Here is a 13,766-nt window from a genome sequence, read left to right as displayed (position 1 = left end):
CTACAAAATCAAAAATAAGGGTGCTTATAAAATCAGCCATACTCAAATAGGTGAAAAGCCACAAGGCTAGCCATAGCTACATATTAGGTGATGGAGGCAATGCTAACCCCTGCATACAAGCAACAACTCCAAAATGGATTTAGGGGTCAGAGTGGATAAGCAACTCAATATGGCCTCCCAACATTTGCAATGCTGTGGCGAAAAGAGCTAAAGTGATCCATGGATGCATAAATGGGAGAGTAGGGGGTAAGGAGGTGATTTTTACTTCTGTTGTTTGGCACAGGTGAGAATATTGGAATACTGTGCCCAGTGTTGATGTCAACATTTTTAAAAGGATGTTGAAAAATTGGAGAAGGTGCAGTTCATCTTATCAAAAAAGAAATGCGAGAGGTGATTTGGTTACAATGTAAAGATACCTTCCTGGGTAGTAAAAGGCTCTCTACTCTATCAGAGAAAGGCCTAACAAGAACAAGTGGTTGAAGCTGAAGCCAAACAAATTCAAATGAGAAATAAGGCACTAATGGTTGAGTAATCCAGTGATTAACCACTGGAATAAACTAATGGGGGGAAGCTGTGGATCCTCCAGCTCTTGATTTTTCAAATCAAGACTGGCTGCCTTTTGGAAGATCTACTTTAATCGGGCACAAGTTAGTGAACTCAACACAGGGGTAACTGGGTGAAATGTAATGGCCTGTGATACAGTGGAAGTCCAATTAGATGATATGGTGGTGTCTTCTGGACTTAAACCCTATTAATACAATATTTGTACAGAAAACTCAGGAACACTGGGAATGAAAAACTTAACCCAGGCCAGAAGGCAGAGATCAAGAAGTTACCTTGAAGTTTGGTTTCAATTCATATAGTTCTGACAAACAAGACTCAAAAGTACTAAAACCTGTTAAACAGGAACAGCTCTTTGTAAACTAGATAATTTGTAGTTATATGAATATCCTCTTTGAAGCTATGTACTAGGTGGTGTATATGTATGTCACAGGAAAACAGAAAAGACAAACACCAGAGTGTTACAGCAGCTAAACTGTGCTTTTTGTATCCATGTCAAACTGAAATACATTTTTCCTTTAAATTGAACCAAATATTCCCATGGTTAGGGCCCTACCAAATTCATGGCCTTAAAAAACGTTTCATGGACCATGAAATCTGGTCTTTTGTGTGCTTTTACCCTATACCATATAGATTTCATCGGGGAGAGGAGATACCATGATCACCATTTCTCAAATTGGGGGTCCGGACCCAAAAGGGAGTTACAGGGGGGTTGCAAGTTTATTTTATGGGGTCACAGTATTGCCACCCTTACTTTTGCACTGCCTTCAGAGTTGGGCAGCCGGAGGGCAGCAGCTGCTGACTAAGCGCCCAGCTCTGCAGGCAGCAGTGCAGAAGTAAGGGTAGCAATACCATACCATGCCATCCTTAGTTGTGTGCTGCTACTGGAGGTGGCACTGCCTTCAGAGTTCGGCGCCATCAGTAGCAGAGCAGAAGCAGTACCGCAACCCGCCCTACAGTAACTTTGTGATCCACCCCCCACAGCTCCTTCTTGGATCAAGACCCCTACAACTACAACACTGTATAATTTCAGATTTAAATAGCTGAAACCATGAAATTGACCAAAATGGACCGTGAATTTGGTAGGGCCTAACGCATGGAACATGCAGTTGTACAGCGCTGAACTATTAGGACTAGATCCACAAAAGGACTTAGGGTGTCTAAATCCAACATTTAGGAACCACTAAGATCAACAAAATGTCTGCTCAGCTGCCACCTAATGCTGTGGCCACCTAAATTCCTCAGGCATCTGTTTCCACCAGCAGGCATGTGCAAAACTGCCAAAGTCCTGCCATGGTAAAGCTGCTTGGATCCTAGCTTCTACCTAAGACTCAGTGAAATTCTCAAACTAGGCATTCCCACACCTACCTCACCTGCGGGGCCAGATCTGGTAGATGTGCTCTGAGCAAGCCTAGCATACTGGACCACTCACAAAAGGTGAGCAGGTTGGGAGCAATGTTCCCTCAGATTTATTACATCCATGTGTGGAATGAATTTTGTTATGTGCACAAATATAGAGGTGATGTGTGGTGGGGGTGGGGACAAGGGGTTTGGAATGTGGGAGGGGACTCAGGGCTAGGGCAGAGGGTTGGGGTGAGGGCTCTGGCTGTGGGTGTGGGCTCTGGGGTGGGGCAGGGATGAGGGTTTCAGGTGCAGACTGTTCTGGGGCTGTGGTGGGGAGAGGCACCTCTTGCCCGGCCACAGCAGCTCTGGGGTAGTCTGCACCCCAGACACTTCATCCCTGGCCCCACCCCTGAGCCCCCAGCCAGAGCAGGGAAGTGTTATTTACTCCTTCACAAAGCACAAGAACTAGGGATCACCTGAAGGCAGCACGTTTAAACAAACATAAGGAAGTACTTCATTGCACAACATCCAGTCAACCTGTGGAACTCACTGCCAGAGGATGTTGTGAAGGCCAAAATTATAACTGGGTTCAAAAAGGAAATAGATAAGTTCACAGAGGATGGGTCCATCAATGGTTATTAGCTAAGATGGTCAGGAATGCATCTCCCTCTGACTTCCAGAAGCTTGGACTGAAGAAGAGGGTGTGGATCCCTAGAAATTGCCCTGTTCTGTTCACTCCCTCTGAAGCACCTGGCACTGGCCACTGTTGGAAGACAGGACACTGGGCTAGATGGACCTTTGGTCTGATCCAGTATGGTCTTTCTTATGTACAGAAGAGTACCTGGGGGACTGGGTCCCTTACTGCTTTTAAGGGTTATCCTGCTTCTGACCTGTTCAAAGGTGCTGGGGGAGGGAAGAATGTTTTGAACCCCTTACCTCTCCTTGTGGTGGAAGGAGCTGGGATGTGGAGAGAGGAGGAATAAGGGCACTGACACTCCAGGGGAGGGATGGGGTCCTGCTGCCCAGGCTCAGTGCTTCACTAGTAGATCCTAGGCTCCACTGCCCCACTCTGGAAAAGCCCTTTCACCCCAGCAGGAATTGAAAAGTGCTGCCTGACCAGCTGCTCTGCAGAAATCAGCATAAGCTTTCTGTATCCTGTCCCAATCACTTCTCCTCAAGCAATGGTCAGAGAAGAAGATAATTATTCTATAGCCACTACTGAGGAGAGAACGTCTAGTGTTAAGAACTGAAAGCAATTCTTGAGTTTCTCCACATACAGTGGGCCAGATTCTTCCCTAATATATACACATAACTCCAGATGATGTCAGCAAGAGTGGCATGTGTATCTGTATCCTTGTCGTTATCAACATTCCATGCTACAGCTGCTCTCAGCACGTCCTGTTTTATACTTTGCACAGTGAATGATGTAAGAGTCGTTTGTGTTTAATTCTAATTTCAGATGCTTGACTCATACATGCGCTCTGGAGAATTTGGCATTTGATGCAGGGGTGACTGAATACTAACAAAATGAAACTGTTCAGATGTAATCTCAGCACTTTTTGCTGTATCTTTATTTCAAGTTTTATACTCCCTAACTTAATTTAGAATTATCTGGAAGCAAAGTACTCAAGCTATGTACCTGTAGCATTTCTGGAACCAGCTATGAAAAATTAAAAGAAAATGGTTCTTAACGAGCTTCAAACACCCCACTGAGAGCATGCCATGTTCCATTTGGTTTTAATCCAGGCAGCGTCCTTTTTAGGAGTTGTGGTGGAAGTGGAACACAAGCACCTATCTATATATAGAATTTCAAATATATAGTGAGTTAGTTGGGGTCCAGCAACTGATCACATCGTCATCAACTAAACAAACCATGGAAGAGAAACTGAATCCACAAGGAAGCTATAGGAGGAAAAATAAAGAGAAACATAAAGGCTATAGAGGCTGTTTGCACTCCTATGGCTAAGAAACAGCTTTAATACAAAAATAAAACTGACTTCATTTCTACTGCAACCGCCCCTCCCACTCAGAACCCTCTGTACCAAAGAGGTGAGATTTATTACAGTACCTGCATGCTCAAAGGCTATTTTCCTGAGGATTTTTGCTTTGCAATCAGTCTTATGGATTTATAGTACAGTCTGCGTGATTGTTAATCTGCTTTCACAGCAGTTTACTGGCTCGAGAGAAGACATTATATTGCATGCTGTAAATGTGCATGAAAAATAAATTATGCAACTAATACACAAATAAATCTTCATATGTATAGGGGAACCTGCTTAGTGTGAATCTTCATTTTATATGAAGGAGAATTAAACAAGCTAAGACTTCCCATGTGCCAACTGCAGTTCTGGTTACAGCGAAGTCTCTCTGGGCATGGGAGAAATGACTTCACTCTGACTACTGTCACTAAAACCAGTTCAGCTCTTCTAATGTTAACCGTGGGAAGACATAGTGGCATCCACTACCCTGTCTACTCAGTCATTGGAAACATTATGTTGATTGAATCTTGCTGAAGCCTGGGGGGTTTCAGTGGTATAATTAGATCCGTTTTAAAATACAAATTCCAATTTTAAATGGAAAGTAAAATTGGTCTTGTTAGACCCCTAGTGTAGATGCACTTACGAAACTGTAAACTCTGATCAATTTAAAATCAGTTTAGTTAAAGAAGTCCAAAATACAGAATACAACTGCACCATCTTCTCAGCAACCCACGCTACCTCAAAGTTGTCCTCTGCTGTCTACACTAGCTTCCCATAGAATATCTAGGTTTGACGGGGACAGGTGAGCAAAGCCCACAAGTAAGTGGGGAACATGGAGACCGGGGAGATGGGTCAGAAACGAGAGGGAGTGTGGGCTATATTGGCAGAGAGAAAGGAGGGTCAGGACAAAACTGGGAGGAAAGATCAAACCAGTATTTTAGATGCCTATATACAAATGCGAGAAGTATGGGGAATAAGCAGGAAGAACTGGAAGTGCTAATAAATAAATACAACTATGACATTGTTGGCATCACTGAAACTTGGTGGGATAATACACATGATTGGAATGTTGGTGTGGATGGGTACAGCTTGCTCAGGAAAGATAGACAGGGGGAAAAGGGAGGAGGTGTTGCCTTATATATTAAAAGTGTACACACTTGGACTGAGGTAGAGATGGACATAGGAGACGGAAGTGTTGAGAATCTCTGGGTTAGGCTAAAAGGGGTAAAAAACAAGGGAGATGTCATGCTAGGAGTCTACTACAGGCCACCTAACCAGGTGGAAGAGGTGGATGAGGCTTTTTTTAAGCAACTAACAAAATCATCCAAAGCCCAAGATTTGGTGGTGATGGGGGACTTCAACTATCCGGATATATGTTGGGAAAATAACACAGCGGGGCACAGACTATCCAACAAATTCTTGGACTGCATTGCAGACAACTTTTTATTTCAGAAGGTTGAAAAAGCTACTAGGGGGGAAGCTGTTCTAGACTTGATTTTAACAAATAGGGAGGAACTCGTTGAGAATTTGAAAGTAGAAGGCAGCCTGGGTGAAAGTGATCATGAAATCATAGAGTTTGCAATTCTAAGGAAGGGTAGAAAGGAGAACAGCAAAATAGAGACAATGGATTTCAGGAAGGCAGATTTTGGTAAGCTCAGAGAGCTGATAGGTAAGGTCCCATGGGAATCAAGACTGAGGGGAAAAACAACTGAGGAGAGTTGGCAGTTTTTCAAAGGGACACTATTAAGGGCCAAAAGCAAGCTATTCCGCTGGTTAGGAAAGATAGAAAATGTGGCAAAAGACCACCTTGGCTTAACCACGAGATCTTGCATGATCTAAAAAATAAAAAGGAGTCATATAAAAAATGGAAACTAGGACAGATTACAAAGGATGAATATAGGCAAACACCACAGGAATGCAGGGGCAAGATTAGAAAGGCAAAGGCACAAAATGAGCTCAAACTAGCTACGGGAATAAAGGGAAACAAGAAGATTTTTTATCAACACATTAGAAGCAAGAGGAAGACCAAAGACAGGGTAGGCCCACTGCTTAGTGAAGAGGGAGAAACAGTAACAGGAAACTTGGAAATGGCAGAGATGCTTAATGACTTCTTTGTTTCGGTCTTCACCGAGAAGTCTGAAGGAATGCCTAACATAGTGAATGCTAATGGGAAGGGGGTAGGTTTAGCAGATAAAATAAAAAAAGAACAAGTTAAAAATCACTTAGAAAAGTTAGATGCCTGCAAGTCAGCAGGGCCTGATGAAATGCATCCTAGAATACTCAAGGAGCTAATAGAGGAGGTATCTGAGCCTCTAGCTATTATCTTTGGAAAATCATGGGAGACGGGAGAGATTCCAGAAGACTGGAAAAGGGCAAATATAGTGCCCATCTATAAAAAGGGAAATAAAAACAACCCAGGAAACTACAGACCAGTTAGTTTAACTTCTGTGCCAGGGAAGATAATGGAGCAAGTAATTGAGGAAATCATCTGCAAACACTTGGAAGGTGGTAAGATGATAGGGAACAGCCAGCATGGATTTGTGAAGAACAAATCATGTCAAACCAATCTGATAGCTTTCTTTGATAGGATAACAAGTCTTGTGGATAAGTGTGAAGCTGTGGATGTGGTATACCTAGACTTTAGTAAGGCATTTGATACAGTCTCGCATGATATTCTTATCGATAAACTAGGCAAATACAATTTAGATGGGGCTACTATAAGGTGGGTGCATAACTGGCTGGATAACCGTACTCAGAGAGTAGTTATTAATGGTTCCCAATCCCGCTGGAAAGGCATAACGAGTGGGGTACCGCAGGGGTCTGTTTTGGGACCGGCTCTGTTCAATATCTTCATCAACGACTTAGATATTGGCATAGAAAGTACGCTTACTAAGTTTGCGGATGATACCAAACTGGGAGGGATTGCAACTGCTTTGGAGGACAGGGTCATAATTCAAAATGATCTGGACAAATTGGAGAAATGGTCTGAGTTAAACAGGATGAAGTTTAACAAAGACAAATGCAAAGTGCTCCACTTAGGAAGGAAAAATCAGTTTCACACATACAGAATGGGAAGAGACTGTCTAGGAAGGAGTATGGCAGAAAGGGATCTAGGGGTTATAGTGGACCACAAGCTAAATATGAGTCAACAGTGTGATGCTGTTGCAAAAAAAGCAAACATGATTCTGGGATGTATTAACAGGTGTGTTGTGAGCAAGACACGAGAAGTCATTCTTCCGCTCTACTCTGCTCTGGTTAGGCCTCAGCTGGAGTATTGTGTCCAGTTCTGGGCACCACATTTTAAAAAAGATGTGGAGAAATTGGAGAGGGTCCAGAGAAGAGCAACAAAAATGATTAAAGGTCTCGAGAACATGACCTATGAAGGAAGGCTGAAAGAATTGGGTTTTGTTTAGTTTGGAAAAGAGAAGACTGAGAGGGGACATGATAGCAGTTTTCAGGTATTTAAAAGGGTGTCATAAGGAGGAGGGAGAGAACTTGTTCACCTTAGCCTCTAAGGATAGAACCAGAAACAATGGGTTTAAACTGCAGCAAGGGAGGTCTAGGTTGGACATTAGGAAAAAGTTCCTAACTGTCAGGGTGGTTAAACACTGGAACAAATTGCCTAGGGAGGTTGTGGAATCTCCGTCTCTGGAGATATTTAAGAGTAGGTTAGATAAATGTCTATCAGGGATGGTCTAGACAGTATTTGGTCCTGCCATGCGGGCAGGGGACTGGACTCAATAACCTCTCGAGATCCCTTCCAGTCCTAGAATCTATGAATCTATGAATCAAGTCAAATTTAAGGTCCCAGGCCTTGGATCCAAGCTATCGAAAAGCTTGCTTACCAACAGCCTTCATTCTTGTGCTTTAACAGCTCCTCTTCTGTAACACAATGTAACGTTCTACCACCAAGGTAAAGGTCATCTGCACAGGAGGCAGAGCTTTCTTGGGGGATCAGTCCTTGTTGGATAAATTCCCAGAAGAACTAAAAACCACCACAGGCATCGTCCCCTTCTCTTCCCAGTGCCAGGTGTGCTTCTTTGACTTGTCTTCTCCAAGATAAATACATGCTAGTATGTTCATTTAAAAAATCTGAACAAAAACAAAACCCTAGATACTTCACCCCCAAACCTCCCCCTGGGGAAAGGATGAGATGAGATGCTAGTCGTATTGCTTAATGCACTACTGGAATATGCTCCAATACTATAATGATAAGGATGATATTAAAAGGTATATAGAATAGAACAGAATGTCTTGCTTATAGAAAATGCCATAGAAAGGCAAGTTTGGCTGGCTCACAGAATTGGGATCTAGGAAGTCTGAGTTCTAATCCTGACTCTGACCCACAGACTCCAACTGCTACAGTATACACACATGATTATTTTTTTAAATTCATCAGTCCTGATACCCTGTAAATTCCCCCAGTATAGTTATTTGTAAATCTTACTGCTCTAGACACTTTCTAGATACTGAACTCTTGACATAAAATTATGCTAATGGTTAGTAAATTAGGCTACCTGGGCAACCTGCCCTGTATATGCAAAACTCATGGATATGCAAATGGAGAAAGATGCTGATCTAACTCAGCCCAGGCAAAGCCATTTAGTTAAACCAGTACAGATTATGTGTCTAGACAAGGACCCTCTACACCTCTTTGGCAGGGTCAAAAGGCCTTCATTATTCATTAGCATCACGCTCTTTGGTCTCCACTGAGTTTCACTGACACTAAAACAATTCAAAGTTAAATTAGATTAGAATACTACTATTTCCCCCTCCTATCTGCGGCATGTCTACTTTAGCTGAGCTTGTTGCTTGCCTTTGAGGGATTTAAAGCTTCAGAAGCCTATTCTGAACAGAAGAAGCAGTGTTCCCTTTTCCAAGAGCTCAATAAAACCCTCCTCCCAGAGAGAGTAGGAATCAATAGATCTTAGAGGAAACAAAACAAAGAAGTGACCCTGAAACAATTATTTTGCAGTGACATATGAAGCCTTTTAAGAGACATCTGGCACTGAGGCTGCAGCAAAGGCATTTGGACAAGTAGAATGATAAGATACAGCTAAAATATCCTATAAGCTTATATTATGAAACATAATCAAATCATTTGTTCCTTTGAGTAGCAGCATTAAACTCACTACTATCCTACTTTGAACAGCATTAAACTCACTACTATCCTACCTTGACTTTTTTTTCTTCAGAACTGACAAAATTAACATCCATGTCTCTATTGTTGGTGACTTGCATGAAGCACCAACAACACCCCCCATTGAGGCACACGTAGGGGCTAGGAAAGGCAATTAAGTCTCCTTTTCAAAAAAGGAAGAGCACTAGTCTCAGCATGAAGCACAGTTGATGGACAACTTAAAGACAAAATTCATTAAAGTCATTAGAAAAAGCAGTGGGATGATCTTGTGTCCCTAGGCAGAGGATTGAAAACTCAACCTTTTTAATTAGTGCCTTTGAAAGCAATCCCTAATCACCCGAAAGTTACAAAGTCACTCAGTCACAATTACATCCCATTTTCCATGTATATGGTCTATAGAACCTTGCTGTGCAGTGGTTAGTGGGATTCAGTGCATGTTGCTAACACAATTGCAGTGCTATACATAAACATGCTTGTTATATACTCCTGCAAGCCAAATGGTGGCTGATCTCTGCTTGGGCTTGCAAAGTGGGTCAGACAGTGCAAGGATCCTCTGCTTGGACAGGGACCAGCCACAACTGCAACATTTCACCTCACTTGAGTGTAACACCTTCATGACACTCCAAGTGAAAGCCACCCTAATGAGGGAGGGGTCATTGCCCTGCACCCATCCATGCTGACCAACAGAGCTGGCCATGCTGGGGAATGGATATTGTACTGCACCCAAGTATAGTAACAGGTACAAGTATCCTTGCATTGTGTCCAAGTAGCTCCAGGAAATTTTCTGTCTCCCCTAATGCACAATGCCTCCGGCTGGGATGGTCTGAGTAGGCACTATTCCAGACACAGGCCTAGGTCCATAAGGCACAGCAGAGCCCTAATTAATTATTGTCTGGTGGGGAAAGTACATGACTGGGTTCCATTCCCATCTTTGCCACAGACTTGATGGGTACCCTGGGCAAGTCACAACTTCCTTGCACCTCAGTTTACCCACCTGTACAATAGAAAAAATAGTTCTACCAGTGCTCATCTCACAGGGGTGCTGCAGGGATACATCCATTAATGTTAGTAAATTGCCTTGAAGTCTCTGCATCTCAGTGCTGTAGAAAGACATTACCAAATACAATTATAACACATGTTCAAAATGTTGGACATAATGGAGCTTTCTGATTAGCTGTTATGTACTGCTGTCAATTAATGGATTCTCGGGTCTGGCTTCGATCTTTTTGTCTTGTTTTTTCTTTAACTCCATTTCTCATTATAGAAATCAGGCTCTTTGGGCCTTAATCCCAGGAGATTAAAGCACTTTCTAGTTGCTTATAGTCACTTGCTTTTTGACACATGCCTCATGGTGTCATTCAGGCCAGTTGAGAGAAATTTTGGGCCCCACTACATCATATTTGCTGGGGCCTTATCCCCCCTCCATTTCACTTTATTTACACAGATGTTTGTGGGGGGGCGCTAAGATCGGGTCCCCGGTACAATTGACTCCTTTTTTACTCACCTCTCATCAACCCTCACTTAATTCATATAACAATCACCCCCAATTCACTGCAGTTTGTTGGTTAGTTGCCACTTCATCAATAGGGTGGTCCAAAATGCTACATGGGATTGCAGAAGAAAGCAACCAGAGAAAGTCCTGTCAGTAGAGATGATTATACATTATATATAATCTTATCAATGACTACACTGATCAGGACAGGAACCCTGCCTTTACTATCTATAAAGGATCATGCACATAATGCCAAGTACTCCGTTTTCAAACACCATATAAAGAAATGTAGCAGGAATACTATACAAACTGCAATAGGCCCTGTGCTGATCATACAAGAACCTGATCATCTCTCTGTGTCGAACTCAAGGGAGAGAAACAGGGAGCTATCTACATCTAAGAAACAATAAATATTGCAACACTATAGTCCATAACGTTTTAGTGCTGCCCAGAGTAACAGTGAATGGCTTCCTGCAGCTGCTGCAGGTGACAGTTAACTGACTAGTTTTTTTCTAACACAAACCATTGTGTCTGTAAAGGGATGCAGGCATTGTTCCCCTTTCCCATGAACAATTTTTCAGACTCAATATTGGCCCAGGATTATCATAATCCACTGTTGTCATAGGAAAAAAATAGCAAACAGTGATAATGAATACTACTGCTTATCCAGATCTCTGTGGTCTAGAAATCTGATCTCATGAGAAATAAGATTTCTGGTGCTTCCTGCTTTCTGCTGTGCTTGAACTACAGAAAGAGAGGTTTTTTGTCATCATTTTGGTTCTGCTTTTCATCTTTGACAAAATAAGTAAGGGAGAAAGTGCATAAAAATAAAATTTAAGGTTTTGGTTAAACTTTTGAACCTCAAAGCTTTAGGTTTACATCAAGCTTTAGATTAAGTTTAGGGTGGGGAATTTTATCCAAATTACTGTAGTTTACTTATGCCCAGATTTAAAATACTTTACAAAAACTTCATAGCCAGGAAGGCTATTCCTACAAGTGGTATCATTTGTAATTTAGTGTCTCTAAACATGGCATGTTCGCCAACTCCCTTTCTTGTCATCTTAATGGCTTTGACTTATTGCAACACAAAATGTAACAGGTAGGAAACATCCAGTTCTAAGCCTTCTATGGCTGTTCCTAAAAGGCCCTGGAAAAGATGTTTTCTTTTAAGAATATTAGCCAGTCCTTGCAACAGAGTGTGGGCTTGTGGTTAGAACAAAACATAGGCAAACAGGATTCCTGGGTTCTATTTCCTGCTCTTCCAGTGACTTTGGGCTAATTGTGACTCAGCGCTAAACTCATTCCTGGTGTAACTCCAGTCAGTTAAATGGATGAATGTGGGGCTCGGTGTCTCAATTTCCCCACTGGATAAAATAATTATCTCCCTCACATAGGTGTTGCAAAGCTTAATTACCATAATTAATGTTTATAATACACATGGATGAAAGGCTGTATTGATGAACAAAGGGAATATTTAGTTCTTCTATTGCCTCATGATATATGTGTCATACTACAACACAGGGCAACTTTACTGACCTCCAACATGCCAGAATATCCAAAGGATTTTGCTTTGATTTTCCAAACACACAAACATATATTTGAACTGATTAAAAAGCCTGAAAGATTATAGTTCTGCCTCCATTAGTTTTTGTTCAAGTATTTCTTCCACCATGCTTCCCTACTCATCAAAGCCACTTTCTGGATACTGTCCAACTTATGCATCCAAAGAAGTGGGCTGTAGTCCACGAAAGCTTATGCTCTAATAAATTTGTTAGTCTCTAAGGTGCCACAAGTACTCCTGTTCTTCTTTTTGTCCAACTTAGCTACTTGACTCACATATTGGGATGGGGAAGAGTGGTAACACTGACTAAGCCAAGAGTCTTTAAAGTTCAGGTTTAACCCTCCAGAATCTGCAATTCCACCAGGGTACATTTTCACTAGGAAAAAAGGTATGTTCTTAATTTGCATATGCTAACTCATGGTAACTGACAGGGGGTAGAATCCTAGTGAAGACAAGGCAGTTTTGTAGTTTTCACACAAGTTGGCAGCTCCAGGTGAAACTAGTGTTTACTTTGACCTGCTAACTCATTTTAAAACTACAAACTGCATTGTGTTCACTAGGATTTTATCTTGTGTTAAGAACACTGGGATTTTACCTAAGGCAAGAGAAGGCTTTTATTGGGTAAATTTCCCATATGTTTTCCATGGGAGAATCACCTTCCCAAACAACTAATGGGTCAGATTCACCATTCTAGGTCCAGAGGGTTGCAATTTGCCTCTGCTTGCACCTGGGAGACTGTTGGGCCCTTGGATGGATTCACCTTGTGGGAGGTCAGCTACACTCCTACCACCAACCTATGTCCAGGGTTCTGCAGGAGGAAGGCAGTTTTCATATCTGTCTAGAGCTCCATAGGCCCCCAGTGTCAGTACTGTCACATTTCCCAGCTAGTCCGGCTCTTTCACTATTAGCTCACAGACCCTCACAGATCATAGGTTGTGGGTGGCTTGTGCCATTGAGTCCCGGCCTCAGGCTGACTTACTTCCATTAGGCCTGCAGCCTGAGTTTTGCTAACATTCGTAGAACGTAGGTGGTTTATAAGAATGGCCCTATTGGGTCAGACCAAAGGTCCATCTAGCCCAGAAGCCTGTCTTCCAACAGTGACCAGTGCCAGGTGCTTCAGAGGGAATGAACAGAACAGGTTATTATCAAGTGATCCATCCTCTGTCGCACATTCCCAGCTTCTAGCAAACAGAGGCTAGGGACACCATCCCTGCCCATCCTGGCTAATAGCCATTGATGGACCTATCCTCTATGAACTTATCTAGTTCTTTTTTGAAACCTGTTATAGTCTTGGCCTTCACAACATTCTGTGGCAAAGTGTTCCACAGGTTGACTGTACGTTGTGTGAAGAAATACTTCCTTTTGTTTGTTTTAAACCTGCTGCCTATTCAATATAATTTGGTGACCCCTAGTTCTTGTGTTGTGAGAAGGAGTAAATAACACTTCCTTATTTACTTTCTCCATGCCAGTCATGATTTTATAGACCTCTATCATATCCCCCCTTAGTCGTCTCTTTTTCCAAGCTGAAAAGTCCCAGTCTTATTAACCTCTCCTCATATGGAAGCTGTTCCATACCCCTGATCATTTTTGTTGCCCTTTTCTGAACCTTTCCCAATTCCAGTATATCTTTTTTGAGATGGGGTGATCACATCTGCATGCAGTATTCAAGATATGGGCGTACAATGGATT

The 13,766-nt window shown here is 42.3% G+C and overlaps 1 long non-coding RNA gene across 3 annotated transcripts in view; it reads left to right on the top strand.

Moving 5' to 3' along the window:
* Window positions 1-3,730: 3,730 nt before the first annotated feature.
* Window positions 3,731-13,766, top strand: part of LOC101952186 (uncharacterized) — a 48,947-nt gene continuing 38,911 nt past the window's right edge. For all 3 annotated transcript variants that reach the window (XR_010602254.1, XR_010602253.1, XR_010602252.1), the window contains exon 1: window positions 3,731-3,954. This is a non-coding gene — a long non-coding RNA (uncharacterized LOC101952186). The remainder of the gene's footprint in view (window positions 3,955-13,766) is intronic.

Source organism: Chrysemys picta, chromosome 6, assembly GCF_011386835.1.
Source record: "Chrysemys picta bellii isolate R12L10 chromosome 6, ASM1138683v2, whole genome shotgun sequence".
Taxonomy (NCBI): domain Eukaryota; kingdom Metazoa; phylum Chordata; order Testudines; family Emydidae; genus Chrysemys; species Chrysemys picta.
The sequence above is the reverse complement of the archived record's forward strand: the minus strand, read 5'-3'. Positions and strand labels throughout refer to the sequence as shown.